Consider the following 25,508-nt stretch of genomic DNA (forward strand, 5'->3'; position numbering starts at 1 on the left):
CGCCTGCTGCAGCCATGTATAATTAAAATGTGAGGCATAATTCAGCCCGGGAGAGAATAACATCGGAGATGGAGTTTGGTTAAATATTCACTGATCATCAACCGAGTCCAGAAGCCAAGTCTACTACAGCTAAGATTTTAAATTATACTTTTCTCTATTTTCTGTTGTAATAATTATGTAGACGTAGTCCTTGCTTGAATATTTGAAATCATTTCTAATAGTCTTTGTAGTTAGGATTTTCACTCTTCTTTCACTGGTGTTGGTAGATTTGATGTGTGTGAGAGTGTATTTGGGACCTATAATTTGTTCTATTTGAGTGAGTGCTTCGTGACATGTTCTCACTGTCCCATGATAAGTCTAGGAAAGTGTTAAAAATATTTGACCCACGCGATAATAGTTATTAATTTATAAATTAATGATGGAATAAATTTTTGAATTATTTGGGACAGAATATCGACGTGTTCTGTGAATTTAGGATTTTTCCTTTATGTTTTGTGGTTTACCATAGATTCGAGATAGAATAGAGTCATCTATGATTTCATTAAACCATAGCCTGCGATGACGCGATCGCGCGCGTATAATAATAATAATAATAATAATAATAATTGACATTATTACGGTCTAACAGAATATTTAAAGGTCATGAGTGTAATTATTACTGTGCTTATAAGTGATTAATGTGTGCTATATTGAAGTAGATGTTGGCCTGGAATATTGGTCGTGGCTTGAATGTCCACAAATTTTGCATTTTCTGTTTTTGATATTTTGAGACTTGTAAATGGATCTTAAGATAGGATTTTATTTGTGTGTCCATTACATGAGTCAGTTAAGGAAGAGAGTGTGTCTTTGAACATAATTTCTTCTTATGCAGCACATATTGATCGATAATTTGAGACAATAAGAGATTAAAAATAACGTAGTCGTGACTCATAGACCGTATGCGCGAATGTTTATTTATCTGTGACTGTAGGCAGTTCTATGGAATTTTTAGTGATGATTTCTACTGTAAAATTATCCTGGAACATCGTTGTGGAATCTATTTCATTGGAAAGTGATAATCCTGTCACAATCACACGTCAGACGATCGAAATGGTAGCCCTTGTCTGATATTGTCATCGAGAGAAGTTCTCATATTTCAAATAAAATTTAAAATTAAAAATCAAGAGATAGGGTTCGATAAATTTATTTAATAATATTACCGTGGACCAAAGCTTGAATGTGAGATGGATGGATGAATGACTGATTTTGTTTATAATTGTGATTTCCATGGTTATATTTCGTCATGATATGTGTACGCTGAGCACGTAAAGTTTCGGTTTATTTGGTTGTTTTGTGGCGAGCATATTTGGCTCAATTATGAATCTTTAAGTGATTTTATGACGGAATAAGATAGATTAGGATCTTTGCTTCGAGGGAAATACTTAAGCAAGGATCGCGTCAATGAACTAAGCTCACAAAATGTAAAATGTTTAACGCTACAATGCGAGAATTTTGAGTCTTTATTGTGAGTTGTGCACAACACTAGGTCAATTGACGTAAAAATAAGAATTTAATGAGTTGGATATTTGATTTCGAAATAATTTTATTATATAATTTGAAGCTCAAATAATTAATTAGAATAATATTTAATTAACAGAAATGATTTATTTGATTTTTCGTCTGATATAAAAATTTGACTCACGGTTAAATGAATCGAAGAGTATTGTTGATTCAAATAATAATTCAAGAAAGATATAATTCAGATTTTTGATATTTTGAGATAGGATTTTCTCAAATAATAATTTATTTAATTTCCTAATACGATTTATTAATACCCACTTTCGTATCTTTACAGAATGCAAATTAATGGAGAACTGTGGGTGAATTCCAGCGGGGAAGAACTAAATATTTTTATTTCAAGATTTTGAAAATATTTATAGAATCTGGAAAGTGCTGATATTTTATTTAATAAATGTTAAAACCCATTTCTTTTGTCGTCAGTCCTTAGATTGTCCCTGCCCTCTATAATTTAGCGTTGCCTGTAAGCGAACGTTCCGCCTCTGGGACTTTTGCTTACCGGCTGAGCTGCCCGGCAAAACGGGGGCAGTACTTAGAGAGTTAAGTTACATATTATTATTATTGCCGTTGCTATTATGTACTTCAGGTATATACCAGCAGGTTTTTATTATATTTTCTAAGTTACTTGCAAGAAAATGTTACTGTAGTTAAAATTTTGTGTTTGGACTGTACAATCAACGTGGTCATACTGTATATTTCTCCTCGTGTTACGAAGGAAACCCAGATAGAGTTCAATATCATAGAAGTTTTATTTCCTCATTCTCAATAAATGCGCTGACTAGCATCTCGCTATGAATTACAAAACCAAGCAGTAGTCTGGCCTATCTGTTAACTCTCGGAAAAAAACAAAAACTTTCAACGTATATAGTACATAATATCTTCAAATAAAGATACAGGCCTATAAAAAGAACATACTACACTAGTAATATACTCTTAATGTTTAAATTAGACTGATCATAATTATGGCTTCAAGTCCAGCTCCATGGCTAAATAGCGTGCTGGCCTTTGGTCACAGGGGTCCCGGATTCGATTTCCGGCAGGGTCGATAATTTTCCGAAACGTGAGACGGGTTAAGTCCTAAGGTGCCAAAATTTAGTCCCGCAGGAGTTTTTGCATGCCAGTAAATGTAAAGTAAGTGTCGACGATTGGTACAGTGTCAAGAACCGCTGCTTTTACCCTACTTGAAATTAATATCGAAATAAACTTAATTATAACTGAATTACTTATTTCGTGTACCAGAGTTTAGAAATATTTACATTATGAGTTAATAATATAACAATTTGATTACTTTTCTTACATAATAAATTAACAATGCATTTACCTGTGTCTTTTTATTTCTGATGCAATTTCCCTCCATGCGGCACTCATCACATCTGTCTTGCTGTATGCGGCAATGGAATAGTTCCAGGTGCATTGATGAGCTTTCACTAAATTAATGAAAGGTATTACAGAATTATCTTGTCTTCTTCCCGTCATGTTCATGCGTAGCTCGAAATATCGTACGATACTAATCGCTGAAGAGACCAGCAAGCGGCACTTCGAGAGGTATGTTCTGCAATCGCGCAGCTGTGAACCTTTTTTATCGCCTCCCTTTAGATTTCAAGTACAGTGTCTGTGCGTGTCACGTATCGAATTTCGCTTACGATATATCACTTATCTTATATCGCCTTGGTGTGAACGCGGCCTAACGTAGCTACTCTACCCGTGTAAACCAGTCTTTTACCAACTTGGGGAGACTTAACGTCTTTGGGATGAAGAGTTGACCCAAGAGAGACTGCGGATCCTTAGAGGAGGAAATCGATAGAAGGTAGCCAACTGCTTGACAGGCGAAGAAGTTGGATAGGTGGAGAAGCTATTTTCAAGTAGTTTCTGAACTCCAGAGGAGCGGCTACCAAAAACGTCCGTACCTCATATTAAAGGCGGCTCAATTACGCTTGCCAATTACTTTACGTCGCACCGACAGAGACAGGACTTATGGCGACGATGGGATAGGAAAGGTCTAGGAGTGGGAAGGAAGCGGCCGTGGCCTTAATTAAGATATAGCACGAGCATTTGCCTGGTGTGAAAAATGGAAACCACGAGAAACCAATGTCAGGGCTGCCGACAGTGGGGTTCGAACCCCACTATCTCCCGGATGCAGGCTCACAGCGGCGCGACCCTGACCGCACGGCCAACTCGCCCGGTGTGTGGCGTTTTAGCTGCCAAGCCTTTCCAGGTACTATCTAAACATCGAATTATAAAATAACGCACCCCAGGCGGGCGGGAAGACCAGAAAGCTCAGAATCCCGCGCCGATTTATTAGTCTGCCTTGTTGATTGGGGGGAGGGAGAGCAAAAATTCGATCTGACAGAAGAGAGAAAAATATTAAATCCATCAACAACGTTCCTTATGGCGAAGTATAAAATCACAACAATAAGCCTCAGAACACTTTGAAGGTCTGGAGATAGAATTGCAAACATCAAAGGCCGAAAATCGAACAAAGACGACTTAGGCCATTTCACACAGTCATCTACGTTTGTAATCAAAATGAACAATAGATACAGCCTTTAAGTCGTTTAGGTCTACGCATCAACTAGCAACTCCAAACCAGAGCAGTTTTATGAAGAACTTACGGCAGCTTTCCACTCTAAGAAGATCAAGCTTACGGTATGATGGGAAATTTCAATGCAAAAATCGGACATAGAAAAGAAGCTGCCAACAAACATTAGAAGGTTTGGTTTAGGAGAAACGAACATAAGGGGCCAAATTATGCTAGACTATTTCTGTACTAAAAAACCTGTACAACGTGAATACTTTCTTCTAAAAGAAACCCCCAGAGAAGGTGGACGTGAAGAAGCCCTGACAATGAAACAAAAAGAAAACAAAAATGAACATACTATGTACTCACAACACAAAAACACATGTGCAGAGATGTGAGAGTCTCAAACCAGTTCAAAATGGGCTGTGACCAAGGACTTATACGAATTAGGTTCTCTATTGGCACAAAGCTAGAAAGAAAGAAACATATCCAAATGAACAAGCACCCTACCACAGAAGAGCTCACAAAAAATAAAAAAGTCACTCAATACCAGAGCATCTAACAGAGAGAACTGGAGCCCAGTAAGCATCTAGAAAGATTGGAGCTTGATGTATTACTTTCCAAGATCACCATCACTGTCCAGCTGACAACTAAAACCACTGTGCAGTCTCAACAAAACAAGCCCAACAAAATTAGCCACAATACAACCTTGTTCACTGAAGAATGATAAAACTGGCAGACAGGTACTCTGCCACTTGCCAGGAGTTCAAGAAAGCAACAAAGAAAGAAAGCTGGAAACCCCACAATAAACAACTGGTCATCCATACAATTGAGAACAACAAGAGCATGAAAGTTTTGAGGCAAGAGAATGGGGGAGAGGGATAAAGGTAAATAATAAGAGGCCATCACTAACTGACATGAAATCTACAGCAAAATCCAGACATTATATGAAAAACTAAATTGATCATCAGGTCCCAAGCCCACAGACATAGCAGGAGAAGAGCATTTTAACTTGGAAGATATATGAAAGATAGATGAACCAGAACTTCATGTTGAAGGACAGAATAACAAGCACAATGCTAAAACATGGTGACAAAACGATAGAGAAAGCAATATTCATTTTCTTGAACAAAGTGTCTCCAGGAAAGCAGAACAGCCTAAGGTTGGCAGGATGCTGAGATCATACTCCTATTCAAGAAAGGTGAAAGTGCTCAGCTTCCTCACCCACCTTTACAAACTCCTGACCAGAATTATTACCAATAAGATACCGGTAACCAACTAAAAATGTCTTAATTTCATATTAATCCTGCAATAGTTTTGACAGACTATAAAACTTCACTTATAGAATGTGTGTACCTCAGATACAAGATCAAGCTTGGGAAGAAGATCACGGAGCGGAAGTAACAAGTTGGAGTGCTTTTGGAAAGCTTCCTGAAAAGTAAAAAACAATCAACCTCAAGAAGAAAGTATTCAATGGCTGTATCCTCCTAGTCACTATGTATGCGGTGAAAACAGATGTACTAACTATACACAACGCCAACAGACTGCAAGTTAAGTTTAAGTTATAGACGAGAAAGGTTCCACCTTGTCAATACAAATTTATTTATACAAATATCTACAGTACCGGTTTCAACTCTATACATGTAGTCATCCTCAGCTGTACACCGTTACCTTCACATAAATCAAATTAGTTGATTTGCCTTGTCCATAATAATAGTCATAATGATAGGATATATCTTGCTTCTAATTGAGCATACTGCAGGGTAAATTCGACTATGTACAATCTAAAATGTGTAGGTGAATCTTTTAGGCCTAAAATCATGTAAATGGGCTGTTATTAAAAGTACAATTATGTAAACACTTTTTTAAAAATATATGTGATACATGTAAAATGTTGTCATAAAATATACAGTTCAAGTAAAATCCGTTATAATAAATAAATAGGAAACATTTTGTTGGAATGAGTTTTTCATCTTGCGTACGTTGATTTTCTTCAATATGATGTGAAAATCGTATAAATGGCCTATTGTTAAAAGTACAGTTACATAAACACTCTTAAAAATATATATAGTACATGTAGAATGTCATCTTAAAATGTGCAGATTCATGTAAGATCCGTTACAATAAATAGGAAACAATTTTTTAGAGTAAGTTTCCGGTCTTGTATTCGTTGATTTTCTTCAATATGATATGGAGAAAGTCTATGCATTTTTGTAAGTGGTGCTCTTCTTTCTGCTGTATATTATGCTTATTCATTAGTTTATGGCTGACTTATCAATCATTAATAACAAGTCTGATGTATTGTCTGAGGTAGATGTGTGCAGCTGCGGTTGAATATGGCTGGAGTATTGAATGTAATTTCTTTTCTGTGAGTGTCAAATGCAGGAAGGTGGGTCTTTTCCGGTCTATAAATGGCGATATGTGTCTGTAAGAAACGAAAAATGAAATTAAGGATTTGAGGAATGCCTGTTTGTGTGTGTTTTTATATAGAGTACTTACGATTGCTATTGTGGTTGTGATGCGCTAGCTTTGGCTGCCTGGCGTGCACTGTGTCGTGTTCTTCTGGTGTTAGTGTCCGCTGCTGTAGGGGAATGGAGAGAGAGACTGCAAGTTATGCAGCGGGGCCATTGAGAGAAACATGCTTGGGATCTCACTTCGAGACAAAATATGTACAAAACAAAGAAATTCACAAAAGAACCCGAGAGACAGACGTGATCCACTGCACTGCCACAAACAAGAGTACATGGGCAGGACATGTTGCGTAAACAGGATGGAAGCCAACGAATCACGACAGTGTTGAGGTGGCAAACCAGAACATCCCTACGCAGTGACGGAAGATAACAGCTATCTTGGACTGAAGAAGATGATGATGATTCTCTTTCCAATCTCATCTTCTGTGATTACACCACTTCCCAAGTATTTCAAACTTTTCATAACTTTGATGGGTTTTCCATTTACTTCTACCATCCCCCATTTATGCTTCCTACCTCTTGTCATCACTATTATTTTACTGTTCTCTATGATTATTCTCATTCCGAATTCTCCTATCATGTGATTCTACACATTAACGTGTTCTTGTATGTCCATTTCATGTTCTCCACATATAACTATGTCATCTGCAAACAGTAGGGCCTTAGTTGTATTTCTTCCCATCTTGTGTTTTACACACTTGTTTTCTGTGATAGAAGAGTATGAGTAACAGCATGCTTCTCAGCCAAAGTCCAATTTCCATATCAAACCAGTTTGTTTCTCAATTACTCAATCATTACCGATCTGCAAAGAAATTGGAAAGTTATTGAACATCTCCTTTGGTAAGTTATTTCAATCCCTAACATCCCTTCACACAAATGAATATTTGCCCCAATTTGTTCTCTTGAATTCCAACTTAATCTTCATATTGTGATCTTTCCTATGTCTAAAGACACCACTCAAACTTATTCGTCTATTAATGTCATTCCACGCCATCTGTCCACTGACAATACAATGAGACTGTATGAGATGATGAGATTGTATTGATTAGGTGGTCAAATTAATAAATTAACTTATTGTTATTATTTCAATCAAATATCATCAATACGGATCAAAAATTATATTTATCACGTGTAACATACCACTTAGTCGAGTAGCTCGTCTCCCTTCTCCCAAGTCTTCCCAGCCCAAACTTTGTAACATTTTTGTAACGCTACTCTTTTGTTGGAAATCACCCAGAACAAATTGAGCTGCTTTTCTTTGTATTTTTTTCCAGTTCTTGAATCAAGTAATCCTGGTGAGGATCCCATACACTGGAACCATACTCTAGTAGGAATCTGACCAGAGACTTAAATGCACTCTCGTTTACATCCTTACTTCAAACGCCTGTCTAGGTCTTTGTACTATAGCACAATTGTTGTAGAAAGCTTTCATCATATGCACTTCTGCTCTGTCTACTTGTTTCTTCTTCAGCGCATCCCAAATTAATTGTCTTGATACACTGCCATAGGCCCTCTCAATGATTAAATAATTATAAAGAAGTTGTTTCCTTTCCAGGTTTAATTCTATTACAATATGTTTTCTTTTCCAGATGCTTCATGACCGGCTAAGATGATCTAATGCAGTACGGTAGCGATAACCATTGCTTCATAGCTATAGTTTACTTTAACATCTGTGGTATTGGTAGTGTGTTCAATGTTTTCGCTTTAAAATAGTGACATTTCTGTAAGAATATTAAAGTAATCGTGTGTTTAACGAGTGATGTATACTGTTACCGTGGTTTAGTGGATCAGCAGAGGTGAAAAAAGGTGCAAGGGTGAATGGGTCTAACTACCAAAATCAAAGTTAATTTAAAACTGTAACAAGGTTTTTTTTTTTTTTTTTTTTTTTTTTTCGAACAACAAGAAACAATGCAATAGGTACAAGTAGCAAAAATTAACTCTAGGAAAGATAAGATTGGTGGTATAAACAGAACTTGGGCTTCAAGCCCTCCCTTTACATTTTCTGAGCTCTCAGCTCACAAACACATATTTACCAAAGGGCAGAAAACCCCTAATACCTGGAGCGCTTGCTCCCAACTTTGAACCTCAAGCCTCCCAGAGGCACTATTACACACTGGAAAAGAACTAACACGCTCTCAGTTTTTCATGCCTATTCAAGGCAATATCAGACTTTACCATTGATTGCCATCAAGGCACGACTTACAATGACACGAGGGTATCTTGTACCCAATCTACAGGGCCTTAGCAGGAAAAGAACAGGTTAAGTAAATGGCCCGGAATACCAAAAAGAATGGAGGTGTATACTTGCACTCCTAAATACACATTTTAAAACCTAAAAGGCACTAGGCCAATGAAACAGGGGCTATTCCCAAACTATGGAGGTGACTCGTATAAGGAAGAAATTTAAAACATTGAGGAAAAGAAGAAAATCAGTTACCAAAACGTAGTCACCTCCAACCAATATGAAGGGGAGCTCGAGAGGGTACATCACTCTCTATCCTCGAATTACAGTTACCAATTTACTTAAGTTTTTACACAAACTGGTAGAAATTTACATATTTGTAAAGATGGGTTACATGGTAAAAGTTTCGGACCTTTCCCACGGGTTAAACTGCTGAGCTAGCAAGAAATAAAGATGTTAAGCGGCCATTACCTTACTGAAGAACTGCTGCCTGAAGAAAGAGGCACCTCCCGCCTCCTGCTACACGTCCATACACAGGGTTAGATGTTAAACAAGTGGCCGAAAGACACGAAAATCAGCAGGTTTTATACCCTCGGGGAAAGGTTCGAGACCTTTCATGAATGATCAAGACACACACATGGAGTTTTATTGGTTAACATCAAAAGGTACACACAAAATCAAAGAAGAAATACGGGATTGGCTGAAAATTAATTACAGAAATTATTGATTGCTTAACTTCGAAACTGGCAGAAGGAAAAGATAAATATTGCCAACCCAAGAATGAATGAACAAAATTTAGTAAAGAAAAAAACTTATGAATACAAAATTTCTTCAAATAAATTTCCTTCACTTGGGGTGCATGATCATACTTTTTTAGTAGAGACATCTATGAGAGAATGTCCACACTTCTTGATAAATAGTAAACAAAAACAAGTCGAAATTCACACAGTGACATCTTCGGAGGAAAAATTTAAGTTGGTCTAGTTCCAAGTTCACTGTTTCTCCAGTAGAGGAGTTCTAATTGGCGCAAGATTTAAACGTGCGGCGTAGAGGTTTACCACCCGGTACATACACAATAGAACAGCATGTATTCAATGTGCTGTGCTATGCGAAGTATTCTTCTCATACAGAGTGCTGCTTTCGATTCATTCGCAAATTTCCTGGCATCTTCCCTCCCCATAGGTGTACGGTACGTAAATTGGTAAAGAAGTTCCACACCACTGGGTCCATTCTTAACAAGAAATCACGTAGGAGACAAACCATTTTAACAGAGGAAAAGCTTCATGAAATAGGCCTAGCTCCTCTCTTGGAAAGAACACCAACAAAATCCCCGTCGCATCTCGCCGTACAAGCTAATATGTCATTATCTTCCGCCCAAAAAGCAACAAAACTGTTAAAAGCAAAACCATCCAAATCCACCCCTGTCCAAAATATAAAAGGACCCGACAGTTTCGCTAGGGTTCAGTATTTGAACTGGTTGCCTCAGTCAGTTCACGATGGGTATGTTGACCCAGAACTTTTACTTTATAGTGATGAAGCATGGCAACACTTAAGTGGCTATGTAAATAGTCAAAACTATCGCTACTGTTGTGCAGAAAAACCCCATCAGCTGCATGTCTGTCCACTTCATGGTGTAAAGATAGGAATTTGGTGCGCAATGAGTGCTCGCAGAATTATAGGGGCCATATTTTTCCGTGAAGCAATAAATGCTGATCGATATATAGGCTTCGTTCTCAGACCATTCTTTCATGAGCTGACGGAAGAAGAAAGGAGTAATGGTTACTTTATGCAATATAATGCAATGGCACACACTGCTAATCGGTCTACGGAGATAATACGAGAAGTTTTCGAAGATCGTGTGGTTAATTATACCTCTAGATCTCCTGATTTAAATCCCTGTGATTGTTAACTGTGGGGGGATTCTGAAGGGAAAAGTGTATGTGAACAACCCTCGCACAAGAGAAGAACTAAACGAGAACATTACACAAGTTATTTCGAACATCACACGGGCTGAGATTCGCCGAGTGTCTGCCAACCTATTTATGAGGTGTCAGGCGTGTTTGACCAATGAGGGACAACATTTTGGACATCAAATGTAATGCCAGGTATGTTTTAGACTAATAGTTTCACTAGAAATGGAATTCTATAAGTGTGAATTGCCGTAAGTATTGGGGAGGAAAACCGTGCATTATACCGGCTAGCAACGGAGTGTCACTGAGCCAGCCGTGCCATGCTCTGAGTGGTGCTGTGGAATGAGTTAATAAAAAATACCCTGTAGTTTAAAAATTTAATTATTCAATATTAGTTTTGGCAGAGTGAAGAACCTAACAATTATAAATCAAGAAGTTTTAACAAGATTATTGTTCCAATTAATTATGAATGTGTGTCCGACTCAATGACTGGATGGTCAGCGTCTCAGCTCAGAGGGTCCTGGATTCAATACCCGGCCAGGTCGGGGATTTTAATCGCGTGTGATTAATTCATCTGGCTCGGGGACTGGTCGTGTGCATTTGTCCCAACAATCTCTGCTTCATATTCAGACAACACACCACACTAACAACCGCCACAGGAACACGCACTAGTGATTACAGCCCTCCACATAGGGTTGGCATCCGGCTGTAAAACAGGGCCATGTGCAACACAGTTCACACCCACGACCCCACAAGGTGTGGGGGGGAAAGTGGTATAAGAAGAAGCATATCTTTTTATATAATTCTTTAACAGCTGAAGATGAGTAAATGAGTTGAATTATATACTGTTTTGTAAATCTTAACTCTTAATAACGATAAAGAACTTTAACTTATAAAGGTTGTAAGGTCCTGAACAGATAGAAAACACACATATTTTCCATTTAAGAGAATTTTGTAAACAAAGAAGAACTTTTCCACATTGACATTCATATCCAAGCATCTCCGAGACAAAACATTTAAAGAGAAAAAAAGCTTAGCGAGTTACCAGTCCACTTCTACAGACCAACTTGGCGTTCACATTTTGTGTAGATGTGAGTGTGGATAATACATAGGAATACCTGTAAGACATGCGATAATCATAACAATCACTATCAAAGGGTAGAGAAGGGTCAACTTACTCAATTGTCATAAAAGGAAAAGAAAGTTCCACCTGATCAATACTTTACATGTGATGCTTTAGTAACTCTAACAATAACCATACTGAATGTTTTGGGAAAATACCACAGTAGGACTTCACCTCTCACAGTGTGAGAACTGTAGAGGCCCATGTCCACTCTAGTGCCGCAAGTGAAGTCCGTCCTTATGTGTCACACTAAGTGGTATTGTTGGAGCTGCTGCCCTCTATCTGGAGATTTCCACTCAACCCTGTACAGTGGGTTGCCTCCTCCATCAGCTCTGCCGTACTTAAGTCCATCTTTCTGCCTTCACTGATGATGATGATTAAACTTTTACTGTACCTGCTGTTGAGGTCTTCACTCAATACCCTAAGCTAGGTCTTTCCAAATTTTTGACCCCCTAGATAGAAGGTCTCCCAGTATCATTAAGGCCCCCCTGAACTGGACTGCCTGTCACTGATCAGGTCAATTTTTTCCATATATTATATTATCTCGGAAAAACATCAACACCATCTTAATCAATTAAAAGTTTGTGTTAAAGGGAAATACATGTAGTAGTAGTAGTAGTAGTAGTAGTAGTAGTAGTAGTAGTAGTAGTAGTAGTAGTAGTAGTAGTAGTCGAAAACCATTAGTTCTATTCATCATCATCAATATTTATCCACTCCAGTCAAGCAGGTACTGTTATACATTAGCCTCTTCCTATCTAACCAAAGTCACTGTACAACTTTTTGTTTTGGCAAAATCTCTTGATACTGGTACTTGTTTTTCCAGATGCCTGTAGACCTCCTCATGGTCTTTAGTTATCATACTGTATCTCTCTTGGACAAGTATCTCCATACCTTTTTACTATTTGGTTTACGTTGCACCGATACAGACAGGTCTTATGGCGACAATAGGATAGGACAGGGCTAGGAGTGGATAAGAAGCGGCCATGATCTTAATTAAGAAACAGCCCCAGCATTAGCCTCCTGTGAAAATGGGAAACTGGAATACCTGTACTTCCGTCACCTGATTCCTATGGTGGGGGAGTCTGGTGTCAACATCTTGAAAACTGTTGACTTTTGGGCCTTAAAACGTAGTTCTCGGTGTCCCATTGGAACTTACGGAGATTTGTTCTTCACGTTATGAGGCTTAAAATGAGCTTCGTCTCATCCTTGTACAACAAATTAAATATTTTGCCTGTATTAGGCTATGCTAAAGTGCCAAAGGGCCCAGGTTCTTACGGGAACCCTTTGATATTTCAGGACGATATATAGCCCATGGTTTATTTATTTTTACAATCTACTTTATGTCACACTGACACAGATAGGTGGTATGGCGACCGTGGGATAGGAAAGGCCTAGAAATGGGAAGGAAGCGGCCATGGCCTTAATTAAGGTACAGCCCCAGCATTTGCCTGGTGTGAAAATGGCAAACCACGGAAAACCATCTTCAGGACTGCCGACAGTAGGGTTCGAGCCCACTACCTTTTGAATGCAAGCTGATAGCTACATCACCCAAGCTGCATGACCACTTGCTTGGGCATAGCCTATGTTACTCAGAAATATGATATCCTTCAAATAGCGAAAGAAATGTCAAAATAGTTTCAGTAGTTTCTGAGATTACCCATTACATAGACACAAACTGACAGTCTCTCTTTATTTACTAGTACAGAGGTGTAGATTACATGTATTAAATTAACAATACGACCAGAATGAGAACCTGATGGTAAAATAAGTTCTTGCTTCAAAATAGTGACAAAGATTTGACTTTCACCTTTGTTGTTCATGGATCATTTACTGAACGGTGACCTGGGCAATGAAAGAGTTCACTAAACGGAAACTAAGAACTGCCCAGAGAGGAATGGAGAGGTTTATGCTTGGGTTTATCACACGAGATAGAAAGAGGGTCAATGACATAAGAACAGTCATAAATGTCGTTTACATCATAACGAGAATTTCAACCTTGAATTGGCAATGGGCAGGGCATGTGGCCCAAAGAAGGGATGACAGATGGACCAAGGGTGTTCTCGAATGGAGCCCAAGAGATAAACTGAGACGAGGAAGGCCAGCAGATCGCTGGGACAAGGACATCCGTAAAATTGCCGGAGTTAATTGGCTAAACATAGCTCAAGATCGTTGGAAGTGGAGAAAACTCCTAAATACTTACCTCGGTTTCAGACTTCAAGAGGCCACATCAGTTATTGATAGAACTGGCTGATTGTGACTGTGATAAAATGGTAGGGAGCAATTCAGTTTGGAGGAAATGCAGTAGGCTAAGCAATTTGACCTATGTCGACAACTTGGTCTTAATGACAGACTGTGCTGAATGCCTGCAATCTAATATCTTGCAGTCTGAAAAGCAGTGCAGTGACTATGATATGAAAATTGGCATTTCCAAGACTAAAGTGACGTCTAGATCTCTGATTTTAGGCAAAAACCTACTTTTTCCTAAAGAGATAACTTAAAATGTAGTTGTATTTACAAGTTTCATGTATTTATAGGGTTATAAATGACAGCCCTATCGTGCTTACACTGACGTTAGAACCTGTATTTGCCTATACTCCTATAAATCCTATTTTTTATTCGCTATACAGATTTAAATTTTTTAAATTTTTTCCAAGAAACTAATGTATTTGCAGATTAGTTTTCAGTATCTTGAATGGTATATTCCTGAAATATTTTTCAAACAAAATCTTAAAACCGAGAAGGTATAAACTACACTCCCCAGAAGTCCTCAGGAACCTCCTGCAGTAAACATACCTGTAGTTTGCGTGTCACGAGGTGGGAGACAGTGTCCATTGACCAGCTGGAAATAAACCTTTCCATTTCAATCTGTGAGAAAAGATATTTCGCTCACCTCATATGCTGAAAGTGTCTGCTTCCAAGTTATCTTTAATTAAACAGTGGTTACAGGAGTTTCCTCATTTCACATCGGATGGTAAAATTACAGTATGTGAAACTTAAAATAGGCTAAGAATAATAGTTAACACCACCTTTCCAATACTTATCTTTCCGTATATTTAGGATATAAACGTTACAACAGCAAAACACGTCCCATTTCACAGTGCCTGTTGTAATGTTTATATCCTAAATATAAGGAAAGATAAGTGTTAACTATTATTCTTATTTTAAGTTTCATAATCTGATGTCCAATACGGTCTACAATGAGATTTATTACAGTATGTTCCGTAACATTTGCAGCAAAGAGGTGAGTGAAATATCTTTTATAGACATATTTCCCCCTAATGAGTTATTATCAATTTAGCAAAATAAAAGTGGTATTCTAACTGAAGAACACTTATTAAAATACAAAAAAACTGAAGCTACATGAAATATCAATCACTAATGATCTGCATTTAGGCCAGTCACCCAGGTGGCAAATACCCTATCTGTTGTTTACCAAAACTTTTCTTCAATAATTGCATAAAATTTGGAAATTTATAAAACACCTCCCTTTGAAAAATTATTCTAATCCCTAACTCCTCTTCCCATAAACGAATACTTGCCCTAATTTGTTCTCTTTAATTACAACTTTATCTTCATATTGTGATCTTTAAAAACACCACTCCAGGCCATCTCTCCACTGACAGCTCGGAACATACCATCAAATAATCCACAGCAAATCACTCGTGAAGATCTATGTATGCCCTGTCAATAATAAAATGCTGCACATTTTGAGAACCTAACTTGTTCTCTTCATCAGCAACCAAACAATTTGCAGACTTGATACCTAATCTCCTCACACTAAACAAGTTGTAATTAAAATAAAGAAATGTCATCTACATGAGACATTTAAAATTGGACTACTCTTAAGTTATAATTAAAATACATAACTTATTTAAAATTACGGTACATAAAAACCAATTTTTTTTTTACATAAAATAAGCATCTCTATCTTCTTGATGCACTGTTTTTGGTGATATTGTTAGAATTTTACATTAACATTGACATTAAAAACATCTGTCGAATCATTCAACATTACAGCTAAAAATTTTGTTTGTTTAATTGCACTTCATATTTCTTCTTAATGTACCTCAAGAAAATATCCTAAAAGCTTTGTTTTTTTAAACCTTGGATGTTCCCCTAAAGATGGTGGACTTCAAAAAATGGGCTTTCAGTGAATCAAATTTTAATAATCCTCAGAAAATGCCATCTAGATCTAGATGATTAAGCAATCTCATCATGGCCTCATAGTGGAAGTTCAAATTTACCACAGAATTGTACAAAGGCAATTATTTCTTTAAATATTTCTCATTGTAGGGGATCTAATAATTTCTGACCTATAGGCCTCACTTAGAAGTGAAGCAATCTTCACTGTTCCTAGCATGGCTAAGCCAACCTCGTTCTTGAGCTGACTGTTCAAGTGTTTTTAGCCTTTTCGGCTAAATGCTTCAAATCCTCCACTCCAGTTTTCATCGAAGTTATGTCACCTCCAAACAGCAAACATGGAAAGAAAAATAGAGCATTTCTCTCACCGCAACCAGTTAGCCACTACCACTTATTATACTCTGAAGGGTTAAATTTTTTCATGTAAGGTTGTCAACTTGATGGCTAACACATCGACATATCAGGTGCAGTGAGCAGTATTCTTCTCAGCAAGGGTTAAAATGCATGTAATGAACTTCATGGTGGTCCATATTGAAAATTGTATATTATCTTAAAACAATTAAGTTTATTAAAATGAAATTGTGAAAACAAAATGCCTAATAAATACTTCACACTATCCTTATCCATGTCTATCCATAAAATTGTAATTACAATTGCAGGCTCCTCGAAGCACTGGAGTTGTTATATGCACAATGCACAGTTTAAAATAATCAACATTTCATAAATACTGATTGTTAGAAGGCAAAACACATACTACACAGTATGTCACACTGCGTTACTGGAACCGCTTGGCTGACATGCTTACGCGCCCGATGCTCGTACCACTTTCTCTGTGCGCCGAGTGAACTGCGCAGCATGTGGGAACGGCACAGCCCGAACAAAGGGACTGTAGTCTTGTCGCCTGCTTGTGGTTGAGAACCATTGCACTCAGCCTCCCCAGCCCTGACAGATTTAGTTACAGTAGTTCAAAAAATACTTCAGAGGAGGTAACATTTTGGATACAGAATTATATTTTTCTTCACGTTTGCCAAGTGATGGAAAGGGCAGCAGCCCTTAAGGAGAAACCATGCCTTATCACAACTACAAAAACTAACACCTGTGATGGATAAATTCCTTCCCTACTTTTGTTCAGTACTATTGCTTTTGATAGCCCTCTGCACTGTGATCTTACTAGACTCAAATTCAGACCCATCATTGACACACTTGTCTCCCTTCCTTAATCACATGTGATAAGCTATGCTAAAATAATATGCCTAAAAGATAATATGTATACATCACTACCATTAACTTACTACATTCTAGTATATAACAGACAACATCCAATAAACCGTTGAAGTCTTCACAATGTGACAGCTCAATTTTTAAAAATTAGACCAACTGAGAATAGGCATATGAATAACATAATGTATGAAATGCATTGCCAAATAATCATTTAAAATAGATTTTGCAATTATCATTTAAGAGTAGGGCCTATATGAACAGGACAGAGTGAGGAGGTCTTATTCTGTGATGGTAGCTAAAATTCTAGAATACAAGTTAATTCCAACTAATCTGATTTGCCAGGCTGAATGGCTCAGACGGTTCAGGCCACTGGCCTTCTGACCCCACCTTGCAAGGTTCGATCTTGGCTCAGTCAGGTGGTATTTGTAGGTGCTCAAATACATCAGCCCCGTGTCGGCAGATTTACTGGCATGTAAAAGAACTCCTGCGGGATTAAATTTCGGCATCTTAGCGTCTCCGAAAACCGTAAAAAGTACTTAGTGGGATGTAAATCCAATAACATTACTATTATTGTTATTAATCTGATCAAGCAAATGTTTCAACACTACTGTTTACCTTATACAGATTGAAATGAAGTTTATAATATTCATGATAGAGTATTGCATTAAATAGCCTTCGATGTTTGGTGAACGCTAAAATGTACCAGCCTATCATAGAAACCTAACACGTCAAGAGCAAGAATCAAATTAAATTGTATACAGAAAAATTTTGGGCTACAATCTCGAAAAATTCTTCTAATAATTTAAGATGAAATTCTAGTAGCCAAGTAGATGGATTACCGGTACCATAACAAAATCTATTCATATGAAATTGTGAACTGCAGGGCAGTTCCTGCTTCCAAATGTCAAAGACAGACTTACGAAAAAAAGCTCAAGTCTCCCAAGGAAAAAATAAGATGTTACAAACTAGGCTATACATACAATAAAAATGAACTGTCATAGAATAATAGTTGTCATTGAACCTAGTGTTTACCCTTGACATATACGAACCGCTCAAGGACAGTCTAAAACAGGGAAGCATCAATATAGTAATATCAAAATAAATTGTTAACAACGCTCAATGACAACTAGAAATAATACGCAGAAGTAACTAATGTAACAACAGAAATCTATGGCATTACTACTGTAGTTCCACATGAAAATGTGAGGTTAAAGTAGACCCCACCAGCATACAACAGAGTAAAAAGAAGCATTTAACTTCACATAAAACACTACTATAATCATACCTTGTAATAATGAGTCTGGAATCATTAAAACCTGGTCAATTCACAGTTAATTCCTTTCAGTTGTAAACATGAATGATTTTTCCCCACTAGCAGGACTATCCAATGCACGTCAATGCGCCGGTACCATCTGTCAAACAACTATGGAACTATTACGACGACCAGTAGGGCCACACCACGCTATCCTAAGAGCACGGCCGACTGGATCTCTCGCTGCGCTCCTTATACCGGCCTTGACAATCGCTTGTGAACCCCAGCATAAAGCTGTAATTGGAAAGTTTCACCGTAATACCGCTGGAGCGCTGGCCTACTACCCAATGACAGGAAGCTGTATACCGCAAATTGCCGCATTTCCAGTTTTATTTATATGGTTTTGCTGTCGTAAATGTTGGCAGTGTGTTCGCAATGAGGTGGTTATTGGCTTGATATTGAGATATGATAGTTATGCGCTAATGAGTTTATTTTTTATTGTGTAGTGTGGTGATTATATTTTTAAAATTGTGTTTAAACATCTTGGAATTTGTGACATTCTTGTGCATCTTTCCATACTTCGAGCAGAAATTTTATGGAAACAAGAACAAAGTGATTTCTCGCTGTAACTTTGTCCTTAATAAGGACTTTAATTTATGTGCTAATTCGTTTTTTAATGATGTGGTGATTTGCTTTTCTTTAACTGTGTTAGGAAATATTCGAATATATATTGCTGTGTGCCTTTTTTGTATTCGGAACAGGAAAAAAGAGCAAAGGGACACTATCATTTCACGAATTCTCTGTTGACCAGGACAAAACTACGGAGTGGCTAAAAGCAGGTAGCACTCTCATCTTAGTTTTCCGTTTCTATTTCGGGTATTTACCTTCGTTCCTTCCTTCTTTCTTTCTTTCTTTCTTTCTTTCTTTCTTTCTTTCTCTGTTTACCCCTCCAAGGTTGGCTTTTCTCTCGGACTCGGTGAGGGATCCCACCTCTACCACCTCAAGGGTAGTGCCCTGGAGCGTGAGACTGCGGGTCGGGGGATACAACTGGGAAGGATGAACAGTACTTCGTCCGGGCGGCCGAAACTTCTATGCTGAACAGGGGCCTTGTGTTGGGGATGGGAAGATTGGAAGGCATAGATAAGGAAGAGGGAAGAAAGCAGCCGTGGCCTTTAGTTACCATCCCGGCATTTGCTTGGAGAAGTGGGAAACTACGGAAAACCGCTTCGAGGATGTCTGAGGCGGGAATCGATACCCCTCTCTACACAGTTGATCTCCCAAGGCTGAGTGGACCCCGTTCCAGCCTTCGTACCACTTTTGAAATTTCGCGGCATGGCCAGGAATCGAACCTGGGCCTCCGGGAGTGGCAGGTAATCACGCTAATCAGGTATTTTTACCCATGAATCGACAAGTAAGAATCACTACTGCTACGACGGTAAGGCCAACGTATGAAATGTTGTTACCTGAGCAATGGGGCCGATGACCTAGATGTTAGGCCCCTTTAGACAACAAGCATCATCATCATCAAGCAGAGAAAAGTTTACAAATTATTTACTCAAAATACTTTTCTCTCAGGGAATTTTATTTAAAATTCTTCTTTTTTCGCTAATTGTTTACGTCGCACCGACACAGAAAGGTCTTATGACGCCGGTGGAATAAGAAAGGGCTAGCAGTGGGAAGGAACCGGCCGTGGCCTTAATTAAGGTACAGCCTGATGTGAAAATGGGAAAGCACGGAAAACCATCTCCAGGGCTGCCGACAGTGGGCTTCGAACCCACTATCTCCCGGATGCAAGCTCACAGCTCACAGCTGCACGCCGCGCGGCCAACTTGTTCCACCCTACTGCATTTCAAGTAAAAATTATTGTCTGAATTTAGCACGGCCAACTTGCCCGGTATTTAATATTCTAGTAAAAGGTATGAATGAAATGTAATCTGAAACTATATATATTGAAATTAAAATTTAAACATGTTTGAGTCAAAATATTTGTTTTGCCATACAATGAATATGGAAAAAGTAAGACTTGTGTTTTGTCTAGTCCCCTTCCTGAGAGCAGCGCTTGAAGAATTTTAAAAAAAACTCTAATTGAACAATGACTCTTAATCTCAATATTAACATCAGAAGACAAAAGTATTGTGGTAAGTTCTGCTATGTATCTAAATGCCATGATAATAAAAACAATTACTATTATTCCTCACAATTAAGGAACGTCAGTTGGACAACTTCATCCTCAGCAGTTTCATTTTACGACGTTGTTTTGGCACATATCAATGAAAGTAGCATTTCGGATTAATCATTTTAACAATATTAGTCAATGTAATACACTATTTTATTCCTAAATTAAGATACATCGGCAATCAGAGTCAATATCAGAACGTCAGCTGGACTAAGTCATCTCCCCGCAGTTTCATTTCACGACATCATTTTGGCAAATGTCAAGGAAAGTAAACCTTTAGGATTAATCATTTTAATATTATTAACCTATGTAACATTATCCATAACTCTAAATTACGATAAATCGGCAAACAAAGTCAATATATTTTCCATAAAGAAGCATGCATTTCTACCGCGAATAGGTCGGCCGCCAGCGCCACGTGTCGAGCTGTGTAACTACTCCGATTACAGTCCGTGGACCCGATTGTCAAGGCCGGTAAGGAGCTAGCTAGAGCGACGCATCAAGTCGGCCGTGCTAAGAGGTACCAAATACAGTATTTGGAGCGTTGCCTACGCTAAATACTAGGCCTGAAAAAAAATAGCCCGTAAAACGCTATAGAAGTGGTCACACTGCAGTTCATTTGCGGGCCGCTAGGATCGCTACCTTGCCCCCTGTTTACCAGGTTCGCGCCTTTAAACGTGTGTATTGAGTTGGTTATGAATGTGTGTATTTTTGTGATAATAAGCACTCGCAGTTTCAATCATGGTATATTGCTGTGTTCCTTATTGTCATTCACGACAAATTAAAGGTAGTGGAATTTCATTTCACAAGTTTCCAGTGAATAGTGCTTTAAGAGAACGGTGGCTTGTTGCTATATCTCGCGGAGGGGACAAACCGGGATCTCTCTGGGTTCCTACAGAAAAATCGAGGGTGTGCAGTAAACACTTCAGAGAAGAAGACTTTAGTATAAGTGCATCTAAAAAGACACTCCTGCCTAATAAAGTCCCTTCAGTTTTTACAGAGTTCCCCAAACACAAACAAGTCATTTAAAATGTAGGAAAGCTCCTAAGAAAAGATAGCTTGAAAAAACGGACAGTGAAAATAAGTATATAAGAAATAAGAGAAAATGTGTGGAACAATCGGATTCTCCTGTGCCTGATAATACTGGAGAATCTGACCTGATAAATGTAGGCACCACAACAGTAGGTACACAGTTTTCTCCCGTCCTAAAATCAACAATACCAAAATACAGTACCAGGAAATTAAGGAAGGAGATCAGAAGAAATAGAAAGCACGTGACAATTATTAAGAAGTTGCGCGTAAAAAATCGTGACTTGGAAGCAGAACTTAGTAAGGTGAAGAAGGATGCCGGAAATCTTGCAGGTCGAGTTTCTAAAATTCAGAAAGAAGCTGAGGGAGGTAATATGAGAGCAAACTTTTTGTTAGAACAACTTCAGAGCTTTGGAAAAAAGAAATGTAAATACCAGGAGACTACAGTTAAAATTTGTGTGCTGTTATCTTCAAGGTCGCCAACTGGTTATCGGCTTCTCAGTACACTCGATATTTTGCATCTTCCTCATCCAAGAACGTTGAAATCGTATGTTGGATACTCAAAAGGGGAAACGGGCATAACTTCGCTAACTAAAGCCCGATTACTGGCAGAAAAACTGTCGTTAGTGAACGATAACGAAAAGGTTGGTTCCCTTATAATAGATGAAATGTCCATAAAGCCAAGACTTATGTATGACAGGAAATTAGATATGTTTATTGGACTGAATGACATTGACATTGACGCTCTTGGAATCGAAGATAGGTTGGCCAATAAACTACTCTGCATTTTGTTCAAGGGACTCTCTACATATTACAGAATACCGGTGTCTTTCTATTTCACTTCATCCGTTACGGGCTCACAACTTGCAAAATTAACCTTGGATGCGTTAAATGCTGTTGAAGAGTGTGGTTTCAGAGTGATCAGAATTGTGACCGACAATTCTCAGGTAAATGTTTCGATGTTCGAAACATTATGTGGAGGAAGCATTACGCATGAGATACGACATCCAGCTGATGAAACTAGGCCTCTGTTCCTAAGTTTCAATCCCAGTCACGTCATAAAAAACGTGCGATCCCAACATTTGTCACGAGACTTTTTTTGTAAACAATGCTATCGTGACCGGCGATCATTTGAGAGGTCTTTTCAAACTCCAGAAATTTTCAATTATGAAGCCGGTGAGGAAACTAACCAGAAAAGTAGTTTACCCTACAAATTTGGGGAAGATGAATGTAGCAAGAGCCAAATTGTATTTTTCACTGAAACAATCGCTGGTTTGAAGAGTATGGAGGTGGTTTGTCCCGAGAGCATTAAAGACAGGAACAGTTTCAAAGAAACAATTTCTTTCATGGAGCATTTTATGAAGTGGTTCGATGCCCATGATGTCTGCAACACCTCGTATGGGACATGAGAACAAACTGGCATTTTTCAGCATTGAAGATGAACGCCTCAGTTGGTTAATAAATGATTTCCTGTCATATATCAAGAACATTCAAATGCATCCAGAGAAAGAGAAAAGATTCACGAGGGAAACGTATCAGGCGTTGGTCTTGACTACCCAATCCACTGTGGCCTGCGTAAAATACCTCACAAGTAAAAATTTTCATTATGTCTTGGCGAGAAATCTAACAAGCGATGATATCGAGCTTTTCTTTAGCCACCTACGACGCAAAGCGGGATACAATGACACAATAGACGCAAGGTCATGCCTTAACGCAATCGAAACAACGCTCCATACAGGAATTATTGCGGCATCAAAACATGGCAATGTTGAGCTGAGGGATGAAAATGAGATCCGCAATGTACGAACCAGTTTTTTTTGCTAGGGGTTTTACGTCGCACCGACACAGATAAGTCTTACGGAGACGATGGGATAGGAAAGGCCTAGGAGTTGGAAGGAAGCGACCGTGGCCTTAATTAAGGTACAGCCCCAGCATTTGCCTGGTGTGAAAATGGTAAACCACGGAAAACCATCTTCAGGGCTGCCGATAGTGGGATTCGAACCTACTATCTCCCGGATGCAAGTTCACAGCCGCGCGCCTCTACGTGCACGGCCAACTCGCCCGGTACGAACCAGTTTACTACAACCAAGAATGTGCCAGATGGATGAAAGATATAGAAGGAATGAAAGTTGCGATTATGTGCAAATTCTGCAGCTTCCTGAACACGTAATGTCTATCATTACAAAACCCTTGCAAGGTAAATTACATCAGATCTGTGTGAACAATACTTTTTTATTTAAGTGTTCGCTAGTACATAAATATGATTAATTTGTTTCAGATTCAACAGCTACAATACCTGGTATTTCTCTAGCTGTGGTAGCAGGATACTTAGTGCGTGTGGCAGAACAGACTGTGAAGGCTGTTTAGAACATATCACTTCTCCAGCTAGTGAAAGTCCAACATTGTGTCTTATTCGCTTTCAAGATCGAGGAGCCCTCAGATACACGAAATCATCGTTTGTGGCTCTTCTGCAGCGCATGGCAGAATTTGTCACCTCTGCTGTGCAGGATTTACCCCGACGACAGTTACTAAAAATATGTATGTTTTTTCTGAAAGCCAGGTTCATCAGTGAAATTAAGTATAGAGAATGTAAAGACGACAAACTACCTCTTTTTCTACTCCAAAAATTTCTGAGACCTCTATTAGACAACATTGGTTCGAGCCACTCAAGTAGAAGTGAGAAAGTTTTGAAACTCGATAAGAAGCCCCTGAGTAGGAAAGTTTTAAAACTGTAGACACCTACAACATTCAGCTCTCTTTATTTAGGATATAATTTACTTATAGACATACACGGCCATGCGAACACAAGGGGGCAAGAGCGCGATCCTAGTGGCTGAATGGTGAACTAAGACGGCACCCGTTTTCATTAGTGCATTTCAAGGCCTTGTATTATAGCGTAGGCAACGATTTGGAGGTACAAAGAAATTAATGCCAACTTTAACATATAAGGAATTGCTAATTCGTAATACAGCGCAAGCAAATGCAGTAGAGATATTTGGCGCAAGTAAGCACCTATGGCCCTATGTGCCTGGAAATGAATGCCGGTCGCAGATACCACGGCCGCAATAAAAAATTCTCAGTTAAATTGGATTCTCCACAAAATGCAGCCTTCCTTGATTTCGTCTGAAACTATTTCTACAAAAATGAAATTTAAAAATTCACGTTAATGAAACTAAAGTAATGATGTGTTAAAAAAACGGAAATAAACTCAAGAAAAAAGAAATATTTCCTTTGCGAAAAGCTGACGGTCACGAATATGTATTATTTATTATTATTTACATATTTTACGCCCACATTGGAGCATTAAATCAATACATTTGAGATAATTTCTTCTTTTTCTTCTCCCAGAACTTTCGCATCCTCTCCGACCTGGAAGCCCTTTGTGTATCCGATATAGTATATTGTTTTCGTTCAACTGTATTTGGTTTGAGACTTATGCTTTTGTTCTTCAAAATCCTCTTCTCTTTTCTGTCTTTGATTTGTTGCTGAGTTATACCCAATTCTCCTAAATCATCCTGAACTTCTTTGAACCAATTATTATTGATTTTATTTTTCAAAAAGTAATCAAATAGTTGTTTCAATATCCTGGTGTCTGGTAATCTTGATATGTGACAGAAAAAGGAAATTCTTCTTTTACGCATTGTAGATATCATTGATTCACATTCACGATAGACAATGTTGTTAGGCAACAATCTTCACTGTCCATCAACTTGGTGTTTTTAATTAATATTTATTCTAAGAATTCTTCTATCAGTTTTCTGTAATTTGTCTGTTGTAGATTTTACATTTAATTTGAATAAAGTTTCACTAGCATACGTTGCCTCTGGTTTAACTATGGAATTATAGTGTTTCAGCGTTTATCGAAAGAGATTTTTTTCTTATAGGTTGGCCAGGTAAGTCTTTGTGCTTGTTTAAATTTAGTTGTTCTG

General features: G+C 38.2%; 1 protein-coding gene across 2 annotated transcripts in view; it reads right to left on the reverse strand.

Moving 5' to 3' along the window:
• The window catches only part of LOC136866575 (N-acetylgalactosaminyltransferase 6), a 377,415-nt gene extending 358,872 nt beyond the window's left edge, over positions 1-18,543 (reverse strand). For both annotated transcript variants that reach the window (XM_067143666.2, XM_067143665.2), the window contains exon 1: positions 18,408-18,543. The gene's annotated coding sequence lies outside the window, so the exon portion shown is untranslated. The remainder of the gene's footprint in view (positions 1-18,407) is intronic.
• Positions 18,544-25,508: the final 6,965 nt, after the last annotated feature.

Source organism: Anabrus simplex, chromosome 3 (genome assembly GCF_040414725.1).
Source record: "Anabrus simplex isolate iqAnaSimp1 chromosome 3, ASM4041472v1, whole genome shotgun sequence".
NCBI classification, from domain to species: domain Eukaryota; kingdom Metazoa; phylum Arthropoda; class Insecta; order Orthoptera; family Tettigoniidae; genus Anabrus; species Anabrus simplex.